The sequence below is a fragment of the Triturus cristatus genome, chromosome 3_1 (assembly GCF_964204655.1).
Source record: "Triturus cristatus chromosome 3_1, aTriCri1.1, whole genome shotgun sequence".
Taxonomy (NCBI): domain Eukaryota; kingdom Metazoa; phylum Chordata; class Amphibia; order Caudata; family Salamandridae; genus Triturus; species Triturus cristatus.
The window spans coordinates 129432698-129452223 of record NC_140583.1 but is presented as its reverse complement, the minus strand read 5'-3'; the positions used below and the strand labels follow the sequence as shown (position 1 = coordinate 129452223).

The following is a 19526-nucleotide window of genomic DNA, read 5'->3' as shown; positions in this document are numbered from 1 at the left end:
CATAATAAATACGTGTGCATAGCTGTTTGAAAACTAAGACATTAATTTACAACAATGATATATGTATACTTTGAAGTTACAATATAAAAGCCATTATATATTTTATTTGCATCGTAAATTAACGAATGAGGGAATTTAATGTGCAAGATCTATTTGGGAATTTTCAGGCGTCAGAGCTGCGCTTCATTGATGCATTCAACCATGGTTGCCTTGTTAGATAACCACGTAATGTGTGCAACGTCCTGGGGATCTGCATTGCTAGTTAAAAATGGCCACTCGCTTTTGTTCATTACGTTCTGAACTTGCGCTGCGTGGTGACGACACACTCAGCTGTTCTCTCTTCGTGCTTGTTGTCAGACACTGGAGCAAGATGGCCGCGGGTTAGGTTTGACGAGCTGAGCCCCGAGCGGAGGGACCGGCAGACAAAAAATAAATAAAACCAATAAAAATCAATGGAAACGTAGAGGACTGTAAGCATCTGTCCCTTTCCCCGAATGAAGAGTGTGAGAAGGAGCGCTACAAACACTCCTGCACTTGGCCAGGTAAGGGGAGGAGGTGAGATGTGAAGGGGGAGGGGCTTTGGGAAAGGGCCGCTGTGGCGACTGGTACACGGGCAAGTGAGTGACTGTCAGTGACGTGGAATCCGCAACCTGATCGGAGATGCACCTGAATGTCAAAGTGATTTCTAGTTAGCCATCAATTGAAATAATTGTCACCAAAGTATGCCGATGTGGTAGAACACCCCAGCTTTGCTGAAAAGTAAATACTAATTTTGGCTCTGTAACAACTCCTGATAACTGCAGATTTGCAGCAGAAATACCGATCGCTGTTGGAAAAGTATTTCTGCTCTAAAAATATCACCTATTGCCTCCACCCCCCGCCGCCATCAGTCCTCTCCACCCTCCAGTTGTTCCACACAACCAGTGCACTGTGGTATTCCAAAGTATCTTCCACACGAACAGTGATTTATAAACAAAGTACTTTATTGAGAACGCAGAGATAACGTTGGTGCTCCCGCTGCAGCCAGCATACAACTCACCACAGTAGAACGCAACTGCGACATTCAACATAGCAACACTAGAACCATGAATAGAACACCACATTTAAAGTGCCATAACATATATTACACATTGTGCCAATCTAAGAATACAACATGCACGCTCTCAGATTTTAGTTGGATAAAGCCATTGATTGTTATACATCCTAAACCGATGATCCATACTCGTCTAAAAAAAATGATTAAAGGCTAAGTGTTGTCCCAGCCAAAACGTCATAATGTAGCCCTGACTCATGTTTTTCGACAGTAACTTTTGGCACTTTCTTTTGTAAAACAAAAAAGTGGTAAAGTCTCTGGTATATATTACATCATTCTGTAGGAATGTATTTAAGATAGTATTATCAATTGGGAATTCAGAATGGAAGTTCTTCTGGGACCCAAGGGCGCATCTGAAGTCGGGCAAACACCCTAGTGAGCTTTTATTGGTACCACTACGCTCTATCAGACCTCCATTTGGGCTTCTGACAGCACTTCATTGAGATGCTGCAGCCTTTGGTATCAGCTCATCCAGCCACTAGCGTGAATTCGTCCCAGCGCTCTCCTTACCACCCTGCAGGCAATCACAGGGGTGTACACAGGTAAATCAGAGAGCCCACGCACCTGCAATGACCCAGACGAATTTCTGTGAGTGCAATTGGGCTATAACGGCAGGCACGGAATTGAGCCCCACTTGCCATACTGTCTTCACATTATTTATATATACCTGTATTTTTCTTTCTGTATTTCACCAAACTCCTTCCTTCATCTTTCTTTCTCATCCAAACGTTGTCACGTCTGTTTTTATTGTTCTCAATTGTTTCTAGTTATTTTTCTCTTCCTGCTGTTTAGCTCAGCTATTGAAGTATACGCTCCTCCCCATGTTTCTTTATTTTACTCTTGCAGTTTGTTTCTTTTCCCCTCTCTTCTGCTTCTCCATCAGTATAATGTCATCATTCTTAAGTTTTGCAATTTAACTCATTGTCTCTCGTCATTCCTCCCGCTGCATTAAACCATGTTTGTTCTGCACCCCTTTACTTGCCCCTTCAAGATGCCTCATATTCAGCTGTTTTCCCTCCACCTCCTTCTTATCTTTCTCATTCTATATTTAATTTCCCGTCCATCTATTCAACTATTGGCATCTTTTCGACGACCATTGGCTCATGGTTATTTTTTCCTTTTCACTTCTTTTTTCTTTATATTGTCGCGCTATCCCTTTGTTTACTCCCATACATGCTTTCTTACTTTGTCCAGTCTTTCACTTTTGGTTTTTCAGCTCAATGTCTTTTTATCCCATTGACGCATACAGCTATTTTTCCATGTTTACATTTTCTAGTTCTCAACTTTATTTCTTTATTCAGTCCCTTTATCCATCCACATATATGCTTTATTACTTTATCCAGTTTTTCACTTTTTTGTTTTTCCCTTTCCTTGTCTCGCTTGGCACCTTTCTTTCTTTGAACTTTATCACACAATTGCTCCTGCTATCTTTGTCATAACCCATCAGACTCTTCCGCCCTCTTTTATCTTATTTACTCTTGTCACCCTTCTTTTGTGATAAGTTAATGTTACTTATAAAGGTGTCCTTTCTTTTCCTTGCATTGTAATCACTTTCATAACTTAGTTGTTACTACTCTGTGTGATCCAACTAAAACGTACTTATGTACCGTTATCTTACACTGTCTACAATGTTTCTCCTCCAAATATTATTGCAGCTCAATAAATATATACATCTTTTGGTACTCCTTCTAATCACTCCTTCACACCAGTCTTCTCTGCTGTGGATGCAGATATGAGGGACTGAGTGTATCTATCGTATGGCTACGCTAAAGGGAAGCTGTTATTTTCGGACTTTGTTGCTGTACTGTAGTGCAGAATGGCCTTGCCCATCCCTTTTTGCTGTCCCCGTGCGTGGTGCTGCTGCGCACTTTGTCCCATGCAGTAATTACTGTCACTTGCTTCTCATGGCTCTGGCAGTTACCTTCAACAATCAGTGTGCCAAGCATTCTATATTGCACCAAAATAGCCCCTTGTTGTGATGACATTACCTCACTGTGCCAAAATATGAGCATTAATTAGCTTGCCCCCGAATTCAGTGTTTGAAATTGCCCAGTATTGATCTAAAGTACCCCTTTGAGATATACATTTTTCGATCTTTCAATAAATCGCATTTTGCTTACACTGCCATTGTTCTGTCAAATTTACATTGGCCTACTTGTCCTCTATGGCAGCATCTCTTTGTTTTATGTCAGAGTCGCCTACATATTTTGCCAATGATGAACACTACCTCTCATTATTCTCAAATACCCCCTTATGTTGAAATCCTCATTGTGTGAATTTCCATTGTCTGTTTCACAATATCTCTTAAGGCAGGGGTCTTCAAACTTTTTAATTCCGCGACCCCCCTCCACCCCCTCAAGTGTTTAAAAAAAAATCGCTGGCCCCCCCTCCCCCTCAAAAATGTTCACAATTATGCTATTAAACTTGCAATGTTTAAATATGTCTAGACTTCTTTAAACACTGCAGCTAAGTTCTGCCACTGTTTTAGAAATGCAAACAATACATGTTTTCCAAACATACTATTCTGGTGAGGCAGGCCTTACTAATGTGTAAAAGTATCCACAGTATGATTATTTGAAATGGTGGTGGGGGTTTTGGAGGAAACTTGGAGTCCTTTCCCTTTTGACACCTTCTCCCAGCCAGGATTCAAATGACAAAGGATGGTACTGATGGCCCATTACAGACGTGCTTACTGCTGCTCATTTTTTTTCAGCTGAAAACATAGCATAATGTTTCTTCAGGCCAGAGACTGGCGCCTCCCCTGGGATCACTTGAGGCCCCCCTAGGGGGGCCCACCTCCCAGTTTGAAGACCTCTGTTTTAAGTTGTCTAAAGTATCTCCTCCTAGTAGAGGCCAAATATGACTCAATGTTCCCAGATAAAACTCTTTGAAAGAAGGCAAGGCATATCTTCACAGTGAGGACTCTCATTTTGTAGCGCTATATAGATTGAGCTGCTTTCAAGTGTTGGCGACCACTAGGCTGCTTAGTTTGAAATTTAAGGTGAATAGGAAGACCATTTGGTGCCAAGAATAGCAAAACGTCTTCTACGAACCATGGATGTAGATTTTGAGCTCTACTGGCAGCAAGGGATCCCTTGATCTAAGATAAGGAGAATGGCAATATAATTGTATTTTGTTAATTTAGCAAGAGAAACTCATTTAATATAAGGCATAGGACTGCTGACTCGAAGAAGTTCTGATGGTTGACTCCTTTTATGTGAATCCAATAAAATAAACCCCACACAGCGCCCAAAAAACTCCCCATTAGCTGTTGTGAATTAAATTCTTATAGGGTATCTTAAAATTTCTCTTCAGAATTTAGTCCTACAGTTGCATTTGTGCATTACATAGCTTGATTTTTATGTTTCCCCCTTCGATCTGCAACCCTCAAGATGCATTTAGTGTAGATGGTATTGTCAGCCAGCCTCCTCAAATGTATAATCTGCGGTGTGGGCCAGAGTGGAATGTAGTCTTTTGCAACACATACACACCCTTCAGTTATTTCTTGATCCCTAACGCGTATCTTTTGTCTTCTTAAGAGATCAGCAATATGCCATGCAGTTTTAATTAGCTGTTACCAGCTCGGACAGCAATGGCTTAGTCGCTCCTTTGTTTTACCTTCCTCGGTTATTTTCAGCCGGCTGGGTGGCTCAAACATCCCCTGTGATCTTCAGATCACGAGCTTGAATTCCAGCAAGGCCTTGGTTCCTGCCTAGTTTGGTAAATTAAGTACCTTTCATTTGGTTAAAAGATAGCTGGTTTACAACATTTAGAAATGACGGAATTACTATGTTGAACTGAAAATACATTTTCACCCAAGTAAAGCGCTTCACAGATTTTACCTGGACGACGTCTTTCTCTGACCACAATATTATCTCCGTGACCGAAGTCTTGTTATCAGGACAGATTTTCTTAAACGAAGTAACCACTTGTAGTTCCGGTGTGTAGGATTGTCATATTTTGTTCGTAGATATTGTGGATTGGAATTTCGCAAGCACAGCCAGTTTTTCCCTGACACAGAGAAGCCAGTGTAGCCCACACCCTGTTCCTGGCGGCTGTACTGCACAGACGAGCTGCTGAGGTGTTGTGCTGGAATGACACATCTTATGTCAACATTTCCTTACTGGGATAGTCCCACGAAAATTGCACTGAACCTGGAAAGACTTAGTAAAACTTGGGCTATTTTGTAGTATTTGCTGTTCTCGACGTGACATTGTAGAGAGCTATTTATGGGTGAACAATGTTTTTGAGAAGCTGTGTTTTTTAGGATATTTCATGAAGCATCAGTAATCACACTATTAGTTGTTTTTTGGTGTGCCATAAAGGGTACTCTGCATCTTAACTCAGCGAAAGAATGGATTTCTACTTTTAATGTTGTTGGAAAAAGTAAGCGAGATGTGGTTCTCCTCAACTGAAGCTTTCATGTTGTGCCAGGATGCAGTCTACTACTCATGTAAGGAATTGCAGACTTTGAACTGAGTAATTATAGAGTTTATTTTCCTCTGCAAACGAAGTCTGTCTCACGGAGGAACAATAATTAAAACTGTGGTGCCATCTGAACAGGCATAGATCTTGGCGAGAAAAGTTCTCTTCGGGGCCTCTTGGCAAAGTTTGAAATTACTCCTACTTTTGTATTCATATCATCTTTAGCTACACACAGCCAGCACACCTCTCCACAAATACATGTAATTGTTAGTTCATTTAATCAGTATTTGCTGATTTACTACAGTCTTGTAGGATATTTCAGCAATGCTCATCTGAGTTTATGTAACTCATGCTGAAATGGTGTGCATTCATGTGAGATATTACTGATATGAATCCCACTATTATGGTATGTTTTTTTCACATGTATCCATAGTTCTTCATAATTTGTGATATTTATCTATATCTGTTTTTCTTGTGTCGATTTTAAGGCACCTTCATTTTATTTCCCTGTTTATTTAAATGATAAATAACACACCACTTTAATGTTTGTAGGTTGTTAGTGTGCTGTGTGACCATATATAATAAAACTGTACTCTCATCTGACTCGTACAGCTTTCTGAGTATGAGCAATTTTCAATACTAGCACAGTGCTCATCTGCAGCTTTATTAGGCATTCTCAGGATTTTCTGTACTCCCTGTGTTCCCAGTGAGGAAAATTGTTGGCCTGACTTTGACGATTAAGAGCTTTTCAGGTCTGGCATTAGCCAAGACCTTTTAGGGGAAAAAAATAAATATATGTTTGTGTACCAGGAAACAAAGTTACACGCACGCTCAGGAATAAGCCACAGATAGAGGTGCACAATAGATTTATTACTTCATAAATCCATAATAAGGACACTCCGATAGAAATTTGCAGCACTTTTGTATTCCTTCTTTCTCCCTCTCTTGTTCATTCTTTCGTTCTTTGTTTCCCCTTTCCTTCTTTCTTCTCTTTTCTTTCATTCAGCCTTTTTTCTTTCATTCCTGTTGTCTATCTTTCTTTCCGATTTTTATTCTTTCTTTCATTCCTGTTTCTCCTTTCTTTCCCTTTTTCCTTTTTTTCATTCCCGCTTTTGCTTTCATTCCTGCTTTTTCTTTCTTGCTCTCTTGCTTTCTTTCATTCATGCTTTCATTCATGATTTGTTTCAAGATTTCTTTTTCATTCATTCTTTCTTTCTCTTTCATTCATTCTTTCATTTTTTCTCATGCTTTCTTTCATGATTTCTTTCTTTCCTTCATACATGCTTTCTTTCATTCATGCTTTCTTTCTTGCTTTCCTGCTTGCTTTCTTTCATCCATGCTTTCAATCATTCTTTCTTTCATTCTTTTTCATTCATTCTTTCTTTCATGATTTCTTTCTTTCTCTCTTTCATACATTCTTTCTTTCATACATGCTTTCTTTCATGCTTTTTCTTTTTTTCATGCTTTCTTTTTTCCATGCTTTCTGTCTTACCTTTTTTTATTCTTGCTTTCCTTTTTTCTTCCTTTATTCTTTCATTACTTTTCTTTTTCTTTCATTCCTTTTAAGATCTCACCTTGGCAGGGCATCGCTGTCTTCGAAACATGTAGTATTCAGTATTCACTCACGGTACTTTCCATTGATTTTCTTATCTGCCTTTACAAATTCCTTTATTTTCGTTGGTCAATAGCATACATTTGTCCCTCTGGGCTGTTTAGTTCCGCCCTGGAGAGTGCCCCAGCTACATTAATCCTTTCACTATGAGCCATATTTTTTGTAACGGTGCACTACATTCTTTTCGTGTTTTCCTCACTGATGTCCCAGTCATTTACTCTCCTGTGTCGTTCCCACAGCAAAACTTCCCGCCTCTTGTTTTTAGGTCTGGCCTAGGCAGCGCGCATGACCTTTAGCTATCGGTCTGCTCATTTTCAAGCACACACTTGTGTTTGTGGCTGCATCCACCTTGCGGGAGCGAGCAGCGGTGCGCGTGCTAATTGGCTGTTGCTCGCTCCTGCAAGGCGGATGGCGCCACAAGCACGAGTGTGCTTGAAAACAGCTGCTGCTTGTTTTATTTTTCTTTGTCAGTGTGCGTGAGTGCAAGCAAGTGGACAGCCGACCATGACTTAATTGCCATCTCTGCCTAAAGGGTAAGCGCCTATCCTGCCAAATTCACTTTAAAAAGATAGATACATATTGCTTATGGAATTTTGTGCGTGTACATTTTCAGTTCTTTGAAGGGGATGGCAAATGTGTAGTTAAGATCGATTTTATTATGTCGTGGTAGGCTGTGCATCTTTGCTCCAGCTCTTCCGCACTCACTCATGCATGCACCTAGAGAGCCAGGCATGGTGCTTCAGGCATTGCGCAGCAATATAAAACCAACGTTTGTGCCATCTTTGTCGCATGTGTGCCCGCTCCGTAATCTCCATCGCCCTCCCAGCAGAGCTGTGGCATTGCTAGGTCATCGAGATCTCGAGTTCTGTGGCCACGCATGGCCTCTTTACTTTGTATTTTACATGTCTCCTGCTCAGGGCATGTTTACTTGGAAGCGTGTGCCTGTTGGACTTTGCTGCCACGTTAAATTGCTCGGGCACGTCGTCGCTGGTTTCCGCTGTCCCCGTCGCACAGTTCAGCACCCACTTGTCAGCGCTCACATCTAGCCCACTATACGGTTGCAGGAGTACTCTGCGCATGCTTGAGTGCGAGATGTATCACAGTGCAGACTGCAGGGCACCTCACTTTGTGGAAGCTGTTTTTATGGGTAAGCCCCTTATTTTACAACGATGCCAATGTTTAGCTGCTTTGCCCGTATGACACACACCCTGACTGGTTGCATGTCTCCCCACTAGCGTGCTACTTAGTTTTAACAAGCGCCCGTTATGCGCTTTACCATGATTTTGTGCTTGACGCACTTGCTCTCCCCAACACTTGAAGAGATCGCTGTTCCCCATACCCTTGGATGTACACATCCCCTTTCCACACTCTCACACAAGACACACGGTTTCGCAGGCTACCGCACTGTGCGTACATTAATCCGGTCAGCGATTTTTCACTCAAACGAGGCTGCTGAACCTACGGCTGAGCTGCTGCGTCTGTAATCTGGCCCCTCGCTCTCAGAGGGGGAATGCCTTGGGCTTTCCATGCTCCCTGTAGTGTGCACAGTTTTCAGGAGCGGGGGGCTGCCCTTCCTGGTTGGATCGTGCTGAAGAGGCGGCCATGGTGTGGCGGAGGTAGAGGGAGGGGCGGAAAGGGATACATGTGCTGAGGGGCGGGCGATTGGGACTGAAATACATGTTTTCCTCTAAAGACGGGGAGGGGGCTTCACACTAAACCGGGTTTACCTTAAACTGCAGAACTGCCCACATGCCTTCCTCCCCACCCCTACAGCTGTAGGCCGGTGCACTTCCCTCACACAGCTATTCGCATATAGAGGGTTCACAAAGTTCAAACTTCCAGATTTGAGGAGCGATAAAGGGAAAGCTGACACCCGGGATTTACATGCCTGGGGGCCGATCTGCAGAATAAACAACTCGCCTTCAAAATCCCAGCACATCATTAAATCACGACGCCTACTTCCTCCATCCCCCCCGCGCTGCTGTGGCTGCGATGCCCCCCTACTACACCTGGAGGTTGAGCCGTGGAGGGTCTCAAACAGAATGGGTCGAAATGCTACCTGCTGAGACCCTGTCCCTCGCCGCCCGAGCCCGGGAGCAGATGACACATGGCGAAAGCGAGCAACCAGCTTCCCTGTGAGTTTTAGATTGTCCTGACGCACATCTCTCCTGCAGCACCTTGACACCTTCCTGATCTTAGGTTTCTGCACCTACTCTCTGATATCAAACAGTATATATATATATCCCACATTTAATGCTACTCTCTCCTCTGCAAATCATGCTTAATGTATCCATCCCAAAATAAAATAAAACGGCTACATACACCACAACGCGAGTCAGCTAGTCACTGGAGTAAAACTGGCATTTAAAGGGGTTTATACACATGCAGTTACTGGGTTAATACTAATATTAAAAGGGGTTTTAAATACAGTTTCACTGTAGTAACAAGCATTTTTTTTTCTGTGAGTAGTGTATGCCCCCCCCCCCCATTCGAATGTGAGATTCCCAGCATGTAATGAATTCTCTAAGACGCAAGTTTAAACCAATGTCTGCAGTTCTACCCATTCTGTCTTCTGACCCAAACCTGGTTACTAGTGCAACGAGTTATCACGTGCTACAGGCGGCATGCTGAATCTTAATAAGCTCAACCGGTTTCGTTGCAGTTTGGTGTTTTACTATTTTGGAAGCCTGTCGTCTTTCATCAGGGCGTGTCTGAAATATGCCCGTATGACAGTGCAGAGCTTGTGGAGTAGTAGGTTCAATAGGTGGGTTTTCACGTCAAAAACGGATGTAGTACCACCCTGATATACTTGGGGGATTGCGATTCCACAACTGGTGCATCTGCCTGATTCCATAGGCTGGGGGGTGCGGTCCATATTGCTGTCAAAATCAAATACTTTTTTTTAGAAGCACAGTTTTACTTGCGGAGTTACTTTAAGCTTCTTTATGGGTGCATGCGAGTGTCGTGGAATCGAAGGAGATTGATTGTAAAAATCCTTTGCTAAACCTCAGGTGGCCTTTATCACCGTTGGTTACTGGAGCATGGTTCACGTATAGGTTGCTTAGACTTCAAAGCATTTGCTTTCTGAGCTGCGGCTAAGCCGAGGAGAGAATGCCTTTCTTGCCTATGTTACCAGTTTATGGAAGGAAGTGTTTTTAAACGCTGGCACAAAAACTAAACTTACTGTATGGCACGGATCGTCCCGGGGGTTTAGGGAGTCTGGTTGCTTGGGCGTGAGATTCAGCCCGACGGAGGAACATTTGCCAGGTCTAGGGGGTGGGGGGGGGGGGGGGGGGGGGGCAGGGACTGTCCCGGAAGCCAACTTGTTTTTATTAAAGACAGACCTGTGAGCGCTTGTTTTAGGTCTCAATGAGCCAGCGCATGCGCTGCACCGCAAGAAATTTAGAGTGTAGGTTTTTCAAAGTGCTGCCACAGGCTTTTGGTGGCCTAGCGCTTGCGTTCACGCGAGCGTGCACGCGCGCAGCCGCCATCTGTCTTTGATCGCAATCACTTTCACGGGCCGCACGGCCGTGTCACTTTCACGGCCGCGCGGCCAATGAATTGTCAAAGTGAAACATGAAATCATGTTTACTCGCTATTCTGTTAAATACAGACAACGCATCCTTGTAATATAAGTAAATATTTCACGACAAACTAAAGCATCACAATTCCAAGATGTCGGTCGCAATTGCGCTTATATCACTAGTTAAAAGGGGAATATTACTACTGATGTAAACTAAACACGGAAGTCTCAAACTAAGAGAACATTTTAAAGTGATGTTATTCATATTTACTAATAGTACTTGTACTCACAAAAGGCAGATAATAAATAATTTAATTTGTAGTTTGAAAAAGGTTTTTAAAACGTGGATAATTTGTACAAGAGTAGCACATTCCAGTTTTCATTCTATGGTAATACATTTCAAACCATGCTTAAACATTTAAAATAGGATACGCGTGCTGTGAGAAGTTGTACAAAACAAGTCGGATTTTGTGAATCTCTTCTTCCCAGCAACAGAAATTACACCTCTCCAAGATGGCCGCCTTGCTATAGTTTAGCGGCCAGATCCGATGAAACGCCTGCTTCCTGAAACCTCTACTACGAGTGCAGTTACTAGTTGCTAACTTCCAGCACTCTGTGAAAACTCGAAAAGATGGAAGTCGATGGTACTTATGAACCTGGTTTCGTGGGCATCCGCTTCAGACAGGAGTGGTGAGTGTTAATGGTGTGCTCGGGCCCTCCGATTTTACATCTGAATCACAGTTTTAATATTGATGGGTTTCTACATCGGTACTCGCAAATTGCTTTATTTCAGGCGTGAAAACCTATCCTTCGTTCCATTCTTGTACCTGCAGTTCGCCGTTTACGCATTTTAAAAGCTGACTGCAAATCTGTTCTGGCAGACTTGGTGGATAATAGACATGCTGCATTTATAATATGTTTGGGGCTTGGGGCATCTGCTGCGGAGATCTTTGAGTACGCAGCAATTTCCAGAGTATTGTAACCCCAAAAATAACCCTGGTGGAGACTGCATTTGATTGAGAGCTATGCTAGCTTTCTTTCTAACGCCCGGTGTGATTCATGAAATAGCATAGAGGTGATAAGATAACGTGTAACCTGCAAATCACTGATGTGTATTCTATATTGGGAGGTTAGTGGATTACTTACTGCTTTTGTCACAGAGACACCATGCTACCTGCAGCTCATACATTTTAACCCTTGTTATATAACACAGCATGTTATAAACCGCTATCTAAGAACCGCCTGCAAATTTATTCTACAATACTTTTCATTTATTTAACTATAACGTCTGCCTTAGATGTTTGGCAGTCCAAAACAACGTCTCTGTATTTGAACAGTTAGACATCGCGTGTTTCAAGCGTTAACCAACCCCCGTACCTCATGAGGTTTTTCAAGACTAATAAAAAATATGTAAACTTGAAAATATGAGTCTTTTGGTCATTTTTAGTATAGACCTATTTAGTAGCATCCAACAACAAGCAATGGCTTAGCCTATGGGTCTCACCTTTGGGACCTTCTAAGTGTTTAGCCAGAGCAGCATGTTTCAAAGTTATAATAAAAAAGTTTTATAAGTATTTTTGTTACTATATATATATATATATATATATATATAACGTAGGTGCTCGTTTTTGCCATTTAACAAACAGCCCGTGAACAAGGAGCATAGGGCTCCGAAATGCGTAGGGCGGAACTTTAATGCCTGATGTCGAGTCAGTTCAGCCTAATAAAGACTTTGTGGTGCATAACGAAGTCTGCCTGTTTCCTGAGTGCGTTCTCGAAATTGGGACGCTTTTGGGATGATATATATATATATATAACAAAGAAGACTTTATGTACAACTGAAAGACCCTATTAAACAAGCATTGGCATAGCCAATAGGTCTCGCTTTTGGGACCTTATAAGTGTTTAGCCATGCAACAGTTGATGTTGTTGCACCAAGGATATTGTGCTGCATAACTGAATACTTATAAGGTCCCAAAAGCGAGACCTATTGGCTATGCCAATGCTTGTTTTTTAATTGTTTTCTGGACTCGAGATTCTGTATTTATTGCTGTGCTGGCCGACGGCCGCCATTGGCTCTGACCCGGTTTGGTACTAATCGGAGCTGCCAGGTCAGTGCCTCAATATTGCCCACAGTCGTCACTTCTCACTGTTAGATCGAGAGATCGAGACGTGTTCTCTAACAGTGCGCACCAAGCACAGCGCCCTGCTTTGTGACTGCCACATGGTGAAAGAGCCTTCTCTTGTGAAGCCTCGCCTGATGCACGGTGCTTACAGCTACTGTCTTGCAGTTATCGAAATTTGATCAATATCCACATCTTTGGTAATCATGTTATGATCTGCCTGGAAGCTGTTCACAGTTGGTCATAGCAGGTGCATTAACCCAAAGACTTTGACTATCTCATGCTACAGGGGTTACGTTTTCTTGTGCTTTGCTTTTAGTGCAGACAGCACAAGCTGCACCATTTTGTTTCTTGAGACACTGTTTTCAAGCTCTTGCTGTCACTTATATACGGTACCCCCCACAGTCATCTGCAGTCTTTTTTTTTTTTTAAGATGTATGCGGAAGATGTAAGGTGTCTGCACTGAGGGTCTATGTCAACTGTCTCCGGATGCCACGTCGGGCGGTGCAAAGATAAACAGATTACTTTACAGCGGATTAGTTTAACAGCAGCTTTCATTGAGCCGAGGTTTCAAATCAAATAGTTTGAGAGTTTGTGTGGCCGTCCAGTCCTGGGTAAATGGACGCTGTTCTTTCATATTGCGTTTCTTTTGAGGTACGTTTAAAAAAACAGTTTTTTTAAACAGGAAAATGTTTAATGAAAATATAGTAAGTGAAATACAGAAGTACAGTGTAATGAAAAGCAGTGAAAGATAATCAACTTCTAAGCACTGTGCAGTTAATGACAGGTGTACCTAAGCGCACTATTTGTTTCCTAATTTCATGTTGTTTTACTTTGCTCCCGCCCACTTCCCGCCGTGTTCACCATGCTCCCGTCCCCCTCCCGTTGTCTGCATTTCCTTTGCTCTATCAGCCGTCCCACACCATGACGCTGATCTCAATTGCTACAAAGCGGCAGGGCACCCAGGATAATGTGCTGCATGACTAACCACTTATAAGGCCCCAAAGTCGACACCTATTGGCTATGCCAATCCTTGTTTTACATTGCCTGGGTTTGTGTGCTTGGAATGTTGTTTGTTGGCTTTACTCCGAAGCAGATCCTCCTATGCCCTGACACAGCATGGCTGCGTGCTTTTATTTATCAACAGCTTTGCTTTCACTCTAAATTTCAAAGTGCTGAGCGCTGTGCTTCAATACAAGCGCTTTTACTTCCGCACGGCGCTGTGGAACTCCTCCCCAATTGGTTGCTTCCCCTCAGAGGCGCAACTAGAGGCAAATTTCGGGGGGGGGGGGGGCTGAATCTTTTAAGCCATAGGCAGAGTGGAGCTGCAGGGGCTCTTAGAAGGGGTGAAACAACAGCGAGGCCTCATTAACATGCAAATGGTCTTTTAAAGACCTGTGAAGTGCTTCAATGGGTGTTGCGCGCCTGCTTCCCCTGTAGCTCTTGTTACAGAGGGGCTGTGGCTGCTGCTTTCCATCTGCTCCTTAATTGTTGTAGTTGCTACATCGTTAACATTCAACTGGGACGTCACCCTCACCAGCATCGCGGGGAAAATACAGAGAACACAATGCTACCTTGCCTTAATTTAGCTACCCAGCTTTTACATTAGCCTTCCCTAATGGCAATGTGTGTGTGCCTTGTTTACTTCCCTTGTCAACCGCTCTCAAACTAAATGATAGTTTTTGTTTTTTTACGTCAAAAGCATCTGTTATTAATTCTTCACAGAGCGATTTACTCCGTCTGCTTTGTTTAGCCTATTCCTCTGTGTGTCGAGGAAGGCGCACTGAATGCATTGTTGTCTGAAATTGCCGACATCCAGTGCCGCTTTCCAGCCCGTTTGAGTTCGTCAGCAGGTCTTTGTTGTTGTGTTCTTTTTTTTGTCTTAGTCTGTCACCTTTCCCAATAGTCCTTTGGTTCACTTATACCTTCTGATGAGAATAGTGTCTCCCTTTAAGTGTTAATTGTGTTGTTTCTAGTTGATTAGCTGGGGTTTTTGCTTCCTCATAGGAGAGCTTGTGCTAAAAGATTTGTTTTTTAAGCTGTAAGCTGGATGTTCATCTTCACAACTGGAGACTGTCTGTGGTTAGAGCTGTTGGTGTGTTTGCCCTACCAGGGCCCTTGAAGGAATATCTACCCTTTTTCCTTCTGGCAGAGAATTTCCCCATTTGCCAGCACTGCTAAATGAATCCCCGCATGTGCTCCCTTTCTGTGTCTTCAAGATAGCCTCCAATCAGTATGTGAGTGGGTTGGCGGCAGTCATATGGTCAGTGCTTATCCCTCTGCTTCTTTGTGGGCAGTTTATATATGACCACATTGTGAATCCCACCCCTTCCTTCCCTGGAGCTTTATCTGGTAAGGATCAACCTTTTTATGGGGCTACCTTAAGACTTTCCTTTATTGTGGGATAGGTGCTTTTGAGTTAAACCTTACCATTAAATGGTATGACAGGGAAGGGCATGTGTTCACCTGGCATTTTCACCCCTCCGCAAGGCTGCTCCTGTACCGTCTGGTCACTGCAGCTCTTCCACAGCCTTATTAGTATATGTTCTGTTACATGGGATTGGAAGTGCTGTGCAAAGTGCACTGCACTCTGGAGAGCACAGGGCATGGTCAATTGCATGCTCTGCTCTCAGGGTCATGAAACTATCACTGTACCCTGACTTCACGCAAGATGTACAAAGCAACGAGATGCACATTGCTAACAGTCAAAATACTGCAGAGGGGAAACCAAACCCAATATGTGATGTTATATCCACCACTGAAGTGGGATGGCATTTCTCAGTTACAGGTGCAGAGTGGTTGTGGGAAGATTTGTTAATTAGGAAAGCAAGCTGTAACAAACAGCACTAATTATGTCTTCATTTGGTGCATTACACCATGGAGAAAACACTGGTGTTCTATAGGCACTTGAGAACATACACGACTACATCACTAGATGAAAGATCATACAAATAACGCATATGAAAGGTAACCTGGGATTAAACATGTTGTCACAAGAATTCTGAATAACACTATGAAAGTTAGCTTGGAATGTTTGTTGGCTTTCCTCTAAGGCAGACCCCTCAACCCCATGTCCAGACACAACTTGACTATGCGCCTTTATTTATTTATGAACAGTGCCGCTTTGACTTTAAGTGTACCTCAATCTTTTTATGAACTGCGCGCTTTGACTTAAAGCGCGTCTTTATTTATCAATGGCGCCGCTTTCTCTTAAAATTTAAGGAGCAGAGCTGAACGCCATACTTGAACACGGGCGCCTTTATTTCTCTACAGCGCCATACAACTCCTCCCCTATTGTTGGTTGCTTCCCCTGTAGCTCTCACTACATAGGGGCTGTGGCTGGTGTCTTACATCCGCTCCTTCATTGTTACTACATTGACATGCACGTTCACATGAATGCATTATCTATATCATAACCCATTCAGGTCTGATTTGGGAAACTCTTCTAAGCTCACAAGCATTTTGAAAACTATGTTGGCGTCCTTCCACAGATTTACAACAAACCAACAAGAGCTACTCTGTAAAAGTTTTGACGACAACAAAAATATCAGAACGAAAACTGAATGTGCACAATCAAATGACTATGCATTAACCAGAAGGTGTAATAGAGCTTTCAATTAATTCCTCACGTCATTTGTGAACTCTTCAGTCAGTTCCTATATCAGTGTGTTTCTGTGCTCACGGTACTGCATGCATGACTATACAGTAGCTCAACAAATAGCAAACAACTTGAATTCACTCCACTACAAACAATTAACCTACGTTAAAAATGTTTATTTACAATGCCAATAGCTCAAAGTTTCACAATAGGGAGACCAATTGCATTGCTAATTCTTGTTTCTTTCTGCCCTGCTTTCCTTCTCTTCAGTTAAACAGTGCGGCAGTTGTAGGTGGGGAAATACTCGTAGGCAGGGTAGGGAGGGCAGAGAGGGCACAGTGAAAAAACAGGAATCACTGGCGTTGAGAGTGTTAAACTAAAAAAAATTGAGCAAAGATTCTAGTGACCATGTGCGAGCTCCACCCACTAGACTTGTGCCCGGCCAAGTCGATACACAAAAATATACTAAGAGTCACAGTGCTATGTAAAAATCACAAATTTACATCATCTACTTGAATTTTCATTCAGATTTATTCCAAGTTCTAATATCTTAAAACAAATATAGAAAAGTACTTAAAAAAATAATTGTTCCACAGATATCTTTCAGAACAGTACCCGAAGAAACAATATTCAAGAAAACATGATACACCACATCATAATCGTAGTGTTTCTACAAACAGTCATTGTTAGAAATGGGGTTTCTGGTTGGCTAGGGTATGCACTTAAGCCAGGCAGAACCCACCACTCTAGTCAGGGTAAGGGAGTTACACACATAAGATAACCCCCTTGGTAGCATGGCAGATCAGTCAGGCTTATCTCAGAGGTAATGTATAAAGCGTTTGCGCCACACACCAGTGAAACACTAGGCACACCACAAAAAGAACTCCACACAAGGCTAGATAAAAAAAACGTTTGTATTGCACATAAAACACATTAGACCATAATCACATAAATTATTGTGCCATAGGCCTTGTCTTGACTTCACACAGAATCACATAAGTCACTTGACCAATCGGGCCATTGTCATAACATTACAATTGGGTGCAAGCACGTAAACACTTGTAAGTTGCGCATATTATGAGAACACCAATACGTCATGAAACACCTCATCCCCTAGTATGGCAATGAACACATGAACCACATGATGAGGGAAAACACATAATTCATAACATCAGGGCAGGTGTTGTAAAACCGAGGAAAATAGAAGATATCACCAAAACATTAGTGCCCACCTGCAGCAGGTGATGAGTAAAAGTACGGTCTCCAACCACCTAGGAGGCAGCGCACCTGCACTTCTACTACAGATTACAACGGTATCATCGCATTAGGGCAAGTTCTGTCTCTTGGGAAGTGAACACACACCAGTCTCCAATACCAGGTTTGGGCGCCAATACACCTGCTCGCCTACAACCCTTTACCCTGGAGTTCCCAAGTACATGTAGAGCCTACGTGCTGTACCTATCCTGCCAGCTCAGTACAGCGAGGAAACACCACCGGCCCCCCACCGATAACTGGTGACAGCCGAACACAGACACGTGGCGCAGTTGTTGAGCCTATCACAGCGGGGGCCTGTCCTGAGCTCGCTCTACAATGATCTTGGGAGAAAAGCAGGGCCCCCAAAGGAGGCGTAGGGGTAAGGAGGGGCAGCTGCCGCGATTTCACCGAGGGGCCGTTGCTGCCAGAACACACTGCATCAGCCGGTAAGGAGACCTTACCAGGTTCCCCTTTCGTTGCGGCCCGCAGTAAACAGGCTGACGTGCACTCCAGGCAAGTCAGTCTTCATGGTGGTCCTGGACCCCCACTGGGTCGAACAACACGGCCACTGCAATCTTCGCGGCTCAACTCCTCCTGCTGCCGGGGCGTCTCTGGGTCCCCAACGTCACCACACTGCTGGCGGACTCTGGCACCGCCCACCACGGGACGGAGCTCTTCTCTTCCTTGCCCCCTCAGCAGCTTCCAACGCTGCGCTGCCTTGAGAGTAGCCGATCAGGACTGCGGGGTCTGAAACGCGCTCCCCTTTGCACAGGCCGCACCTTCTAAGACAGATGAGAGAGGTGGACATGGTTTCCCTCGCTGGACTCCGCCCACTGTAGGTCGTGAGCGGGGCTTCTTAGCTCTTCTTTGCTCTTCCTGGAGTCGGACCTTGTCTCCCTCCTCACAAGTAGCTCTCCACACGCGCTTTGCATTAGCAGGTTGGGCAACACAGCGCTTCCGATCATCAAAGAGCTTCCCACACGCTCTCTGCTTACACAAGGCCACCAAAAGTGCTTCACTACGTGCTATGGTAATGCATTGGGGCACCACAGACCCTGGGAGATCACTGGGGCCCACACACATCAGGAAGCATGCTCAGGCCAGCACACAGAAGTCTGGGAGACACAGAGCAAGTCTTTTCAGCAGGCCAGCACAACGAGGCAAGGAATCCTATGGTGGTTCCCTGCTAGCACAGCAATCCTCTGGTCCCAAGTCCCACGCAGTGTCTTCTCAAAAATCATGGGGTCACAGCCCCTGTACTTATAGCGCCAATTCCTTTGTTCTAGGGGGCACTTCAAACACTATTGAAGTGCACAACACCTCCATTCACATTTTCAGCCCTGGTCCCAGACACAACCCAGGGTAGTGGAGCTAGCATTGTGGAAGGCAGGCACAACTTTATTCAGGTGCAGGTGCTACTCCTCCTACCACTCTAAATGCAGACCAGGCCTATTCAGGTGAAAGGGAAGATCCTCCTGCTACTCTAAATTCAGCATAGCGCCGAGTCACCCAGGAAAAGTACACACCTTAACCTCCTCTGGGACTGGCTGGAGTGAATGTATATCCCCCCCTTCCTGTAAGTCAGAACCAGACAATCAATACACATCCAGGCTGGGCACAAAGACACATAAGTACACAGAAAGGCCCACTTTTAAAAGTGACATTCCTAAAATAGTTATAAGCAGGATTTATCACTCTTATTCCAAACATACCAAACATGGTCACCCTACCCCTCTCATGTCAGGAGTTACCACTGAAGCACATATCAGGGAATCCCCAATGCAAACCTATGAGAGAGCAGCCTCAAAGCAGTGAGAAACCAAATAGGCTGTTTGTCACAACCAGGACATGCCACCCAGTAAAGGCACATGTCCCACATTTTACCTACACCACGCCCT

At 43.7% G+C, this 19526-nt stretch overlaps 1 protein-coding gene across 2 annotated transcripts in view; it reads left to right on the top strand.

Annotated features, from left to right (window-relative positions):
* The first annotated feature begins 332 nt into the window (after positions 1-332).
* The window catches only part of LOC146859819 (uncharacterized), a 518852-nt gene continuing 499658 nt past the window's right edge, over positions 333-19526 (top strand). Inside the window, exon 1 of one of the 2 annotated variants that reach the window (XM_085643565.1) lies at positions 333-542. The gene's annotated coding sequence lies outside the window, so the exon portion shown is untranslated. The remainder of the gene's footprint in view (positions 543-19526) is intronic. The other variant, XM_085643566.1, reaches the window with a different exon arrangement.